Raw genomic sequence first — 6,197 nt, 5'->3', positions numbered from 1 at the left:
ATCAGGGAAATGTAAGCTTAAACCACACTGAGCAGGGAGGGTATAGCTCGGTGGTAGAGTGTGTGCTCAGCATGCACAAGGTCCTGGGTTCAATCCCCAGCACCTCCTCTAAAAATAAATAAATCTAATTACCTCCCTCCCTGACAAAATAAAAATAACTAAATAATACAATGATAAATAAACCTAGTTACCCCCTCAGAAAAACACACTGAGATATTTCTGTAACCCCAAAAGAATGGCTAAAATTAGAAAGATTGATGGTATCAAGTATTACAAAGATATGGAGCTCTCCTCTTTTACCCTTCAGGTGGGAACGTAAAACCACACAGCTACATTGGAAGCCTGTCTGACCGTATCTTTTAAAGTTAATATATGTATACCCTCTGACCCAGCAACTCCATCACTGTCCTCAACAAAAATGCATAAATTCATCCACCGAAGACTTGGACAAGAATGTTCACAGTAGCTGTCTTTGTATGAGCCAAAAACTCAAAACGACTGACATGTCCATCAACAAAAAATGCATATGTAATTAGTGGTCTACCCAAAACACAGAATACCGTGCAGCATTAGAACAAAATACTAAGACACAGAACCAAATGCATGAATTACACAGACACAATGTTGACCATAATAAGCCAAACACAAGAGTGTACACAGCATGATTCTATAACGTGATGTTCAATTGCAGGCAAGATTAACCTATGGTGATGGACAAAGTAACTCATCATAGGTTACACACCATACCAGAGTGAACTGGAAACTGCAGAAATAAATTCTGGCATATCCACGCAGTGGATTCCTGACCAGCTGTTTAAGAGAATGCAGTAGGTAGGTAACTCTATGGCAATTGCCCCCCTACTTTTAACAGCTGGACAAAACATATGAAACAATGGTTTTCAGAAAGCATACAGTGCAGAGAGAAGGGACACAAACAAGATGAGCCCTACAGCTGCCCCAGAATTCTGCCTGTAGGTGATACCCAGGCTGCAGGTCAGGGAGGGGAAACCTAAGCAGAACACAGAGGGTTTGTGGATTGAGGGAACAGAGACGGAAGACTGCGAGACTGGGAGATGAGGGGAGACAAGGTAGCTAGAATTTGGAGGGCAGAGTTCTGGAGAGCAGGGACCTATTCTGAGAAAGCACTCAAGTTTTCATAGGGTTCCTCTTGAGTCTTTGGATGAATGTCAGACAGTGCATGCATAAGCGGCCAGATAAAGAACGATGCTGGGGGAAGGGACAATCACTGAGCACTCACACAACGTGGGACTGCTTGGAGAACCTACTAGCAAAGGTGGAGAGAATTCATTGAGTATGTGGGGCGTTCTGCAGAAACCTCAGAAGACTCATGCCTCATTGTAGGGCTAAGCTAGCCCTAGAGTGAAATCTATTCCCAGTATTTTAAGTGGGTGACAGACTGGATCAGCAGACACTTCCCCAGAGAAGATCCTGAATGACCAACAAGCACATGAAGAGATACTTAACATAATTAGTTATTAAGGAAATGCTCCCCAGTGGGATACCACAGTATATGTATCAGAGAGATTAAATGAAAAAGTCTGTTAACACCAAGAATTGGTGAAGATGAGAGCAATTGGAACTTTGATGCATGGCTGGAATAAATGCAAAATGGGACAATAACTTTGGAAAACAGTTTGGCAATTTGTTACAAAGTTAAAAATACATTTTCCATGTGATTTGGCCATTCTACTTTGGAGTATTTACCGAAGAGAAAGAAAACTTATTTCCAAACAGACTTGTATGCAAATGATCATATCACCTTTATTTACAAAAACCTCAAACTGGAAACAATTCAAATATCTATCAACAGGTGAATGGATTCAAAAAACAACACAAAAACTGTGTTATATCCATCCAGTGGAATAATACTCAACAACAAAAAGAGTGGAACTACTGGTACACCTAACAACTTGGACGAATCTCAAAAGCTTCATACAAAGGGAAAGAGGCCAGACTCAAAACTCTACATGGTGTATGATTCCACTCTACAAAATTTTACGAAAAGGAAAACAACACTGATAGAAAACGTAACAATGGTGGCCTAGAGGCAGGAGTGAGGGGAGTGTTGACTGCAGAGGGAGATAAGAACTTTGGGGTGGTGGAAATGTTCTGTAGTGTGTTCGTGGTGTAGTTACACAACCATTAAAAAAATTGCCAAAGCTCATCAAACCATAACCTAACAAGAAGTGAATTTAATGGCATGAAAGTATGCTGCAATAAAGCTGAGGGGGAAGTGCTATAAGTGGGGAAAAGGTGGAAAAAGATACACCATCCAAACACTAATCATAAGCAAGCTGGACTGGCTATGTTTCTATCAGGAAAGAACAGAATTCAAAACAAGAAATATTACTACGGACAAAGAAGGGCATTACACAATGTTGGAGGAGTCAGTTCATCCAGAGGACATCGTAATCCTAAACACATAGGCCCCTAACAACGAGGTTCAAAATACACAAAGCAAAATTTGATAAAACTGAAAAGACAAGAGAGTCAAATCCACAATGATGGTTAGAGATTTCAACACCCCTTTCTCAATAATTAGTAGAATAAGTAGAAAATCAGTAAGGATATGGAAGACTCGAACAACACTATCAGCCGACCTGGTGTTTACAGAGCACTCTGCCCCAAAACAGCGGTATGTACATTCTCTTCAAGTGCACGTGGAATATTCATCAAGATGGAGAGATAATATACTAGGTCATGAAATAAAAAGATTGAAATCATACAGAAGATGTTTCCTGACCACAGTGGAATTAAATTAGAAATCGTTAACATAAAGGTATCTGGAAAACCCAAAATATCCCTTTGTAATTAATACCTCAGGGGAGATAGTTTGGAAGTGTTTAACATCTGGCTTCTCCTTGTAGTTTGCTCTTAGATTTTAGTGTCTGTTGCATCTGTTGGTTTCAGACTTGCTGGGACACTGCATACATTCTGGCTTTCGAATCTCATGGCCTTCTCCAAAACTCCTCAACCCCAGGCCCCATATCCCCTACCTGGAGGAAGCCACTGTTAACAATTAGGGGATGTCTTCTTCCAGACCATTCTCTTTGCATTACCACAGTTTAGTCTCTCCCTGTTCTATTTATGGGTAACTGCATTTTCATATAAATGGGATCCACACTCTTGTCTTGTTTGCCTTCACTTATCTATACGTCTCGGATGCTGTGGTCGCCGGGATAACAGCCCTCAAATATGCCCACATCCTGGTCCTGGGACCTGTGGATGTGTCACCTCACAGGGGAGAGGGGACTTTGCAGGTGGGATTAAGTTAAGGCGCTGGGATGAGGGTGACCCTGGATTCCCAGGAGGTCCCGTGTCATCACAGGGTCCTCATCAGAGAGAGGTGGGAGGTCAGTCAGAGAGAAACGGGAGATGCCGCGCTGCTGGCGGTGAGGATGGAGGGAGGGGCCGCAAGCCAGGGATGTGGGGCCTCTAGAAGCTGGAGAAGGCGGGACCTGATTCTTCCCTGGAGCCTCCGGAGGGACTAGCCTTGCCCATGCCTGGATTGAGCCCAGGTCAGACTTGTGCCTTCAGAACTGTGCGAGGGTATTACGTACTGTTTTAAACCACTACGTTCGTGTGAATTCATTGCAGCAGCAATTCAGCCCCATACAGATGGTTTTCTGCAATGGTTTGTGAGGCTGTCTGGTTTTCCGGTTTCACTGCTTTACTGACATTTTCTTACTTAACCTCTGGGTGCAAAAATAAGTTGTCTCCACGTTTCCCGCTTACCACCATTGTGGTATCATGACACAAGGGTGAGGGCTGTTCTGGGCAGAAGGGAAAGGAAAGCAAAGGCGGGAGGTGCTGAGCATCCTGGCAGGTCTGAGGCCACTCTGTGTGTCAGGGAAGGGGGGGGCAAGAGGTGGGATCTGGGAGGGCAGCAGGGAAGGGGCTCTGGGTCCTGCAAAGAGGCATTGGGGGGGCAGGGTTTGTCCCCCTTGCCAAGCGCCAACAGGGCGGCACAAAGTCTCCTTCCTCCTTCATCCCAGACCCTCAGTGCAGGATTTGGCATGTGATACAAGTCTGTGATGGATGGATGGGCATTTAGATGAGTGGTGCATTCGTTCCAGCCTGGCCGTCTAGGGCAGTGCCACCCCGTGGGGTCTCTGAACCCTGCTCTCCACCTGCCCCTTCCAGTGTGGCAGCCACTTGAAATGTGGCCGGGGGACAGAGAAACTGAATTTGAAACCTTACTTAAAATAGAATATGATATTATTTAATTTTTTATTTGGCTTTTTTTGGGGGGTGGGGAGAGGAAGTAATTAGGTTTATTTATTTATTTAATGGAAGTACTGGGCGCTGAACCCAGGACCTCGTGCCTGCTAAGAACACGCTCTACCACTGAGGTATGCCCTCCCCCTCAAAATAGAATATATTATTTAAAAAAAAACCCAGACAACAACAAGAGTGGGCAAGGATGTGAACAAATCAGAACCGTCGTGCACAGCAGGTGGGGATGAAAATGACGCAGCCGTGGTGGAGCACTCCTCAAACAGTTAAGCGTAAACTCCCCATATGACCCAGTGGGACCCAGTCCCGCTCCTGGTACGGACCCAGGAGAATCAAAAGCAAGGACAGGAAGAGACGTTTGCACACCTGTGTCCACAGCGGCATGACTCACAGCAGCTTAAGGTGGAAACACCCCAAGTGTCCATAGACGGGTGAATACGCAAGCAGAGTGTGGAGCATCCCTGTAATGAAGCACCACTCAGCCTCAGAAAGAAGGCGGTTCCGGCACCTGCTGCAGCGTGGATGGACCTTGAGGACGTGGAGCTCAGCGGGAGAACCCAGCGCAGAAGGACACGCACTGACTGAGCCCACTCACAGGAGGTCCCTGGAGGAGTCACATCCACAGAGACAGAGAGCAGACGGTGGGGCTGGGGCTGGGGGAGGGGCTGGGGAGTCAGTGTTTCACGGGGACAGAGTTTCAGTTTGGGAAGATGAGGAAGCTCTGGAGACGGTGGTGGGGATGGCGGCACAACAGTGTGAGTGTGCTTAACGCCGCTGAGCTGTGCTCTCACAAACGGTTAAGATGGTGAATTTTATGTTTTTTTTTTCCTTTGGTAAGTTTTATGTTTATGTATATTTTACCACATTAAAAATTAATGCATAAAAGTCTACAATGAATAAAATATCAACATGTTACTTGAAGACAGGCTCTGTACCTGCACTTGACCAATTCACCTCCTCTCCTCCCCCAATCCCAGCCGTGTGAGAGGCTGGTGAATGGACACACACAAATGTGTCCCTCCACACAGGGGAGCATTGCTCGGCCGTGAAAAGGAGAGAAGCCCTGACACTTGCTACCACGTGGACGGACCCTGAGAACACGACGCTCAGTGAGAGAAGCAGACACAGAAGGACACGCAGTGTGTGAGTCCATGGATGTGAGACGTCCAGAACAGGCCAGTCCCCAGACACAGGGAGGGGGCTCCTGGCTGTCAGGGGCTGGGGAGGGGGATGGGAGGGTGATTATCAACGGGGACAGGGCTTCTTTTTGGGATGTTCTGGAATTAGAGGTGCTGGTGGCACAACTGTGAGAATGTACTAAATACTCCTGAATTGTACACTTTACAGACTGTATTATATGGTACATAAACTGTATCTCAAAAACCTCATTTAAAAAAATGACAGGCAGGTGGGTATAGCTCAGTGTTAGAGCGTGTGCTTAGCATACACAAGGTCTTGGGTTCAGTCCCCAGTACCTCCATTAAAGAAAAAAGTGACAAACTTATTTCCCATACAGCTGGGCTGTGTTGGTGGTGTGTGTTTGATGACTGACTAAACAAAGGCGTGAACGCGTGACTAGATGGGATGACACAAAAGCAGTCCATACTTATCAAGTGGTTGTTTAACCCGGATTAACTCCTTCTGACCTTACTGCCCCCCTGGGAGGAAATGACCCCACTTTCCAGATGAGGAAGCTGAGCCAGCAGAGCCTGGCTTCCCCTCAGCGGTGTCGTCCTCCTCCGGGAAGCCCCTCCTGACGGCCCTGGGCTCCGCAGGGGCATGGTTGTTTAGCTAAGGATGGCTGACCAGACCCAAGACCAAAGGCAAGCTGACCACGTTCTGTGGGAGTTTTCACCCCCGAGACCCTCTTTTCTGAGGCTGAGAGACAGGAAGCAATGCTCCCAGGGTCACTGTGGCCAGCCTGGAGGTGGCGCCACGCT

This window comes from Camelus ferus, chromosome 22 (assembly GCF_009834535.1).
Source record: "Camelus ferus isolate YT-003-E chromosome 22, BCGSAC_Cfer_1.0, whole genome shotgun sequence".
Taxonomy (NCBI): Eukaryota; Metazoa; Chordata; class Mammalia; order Artiodactyla; family Camelidae; genus Camelus; species Camelus ferus.
Note: the sequence above shows the minus strand (reverse complement) of the source record.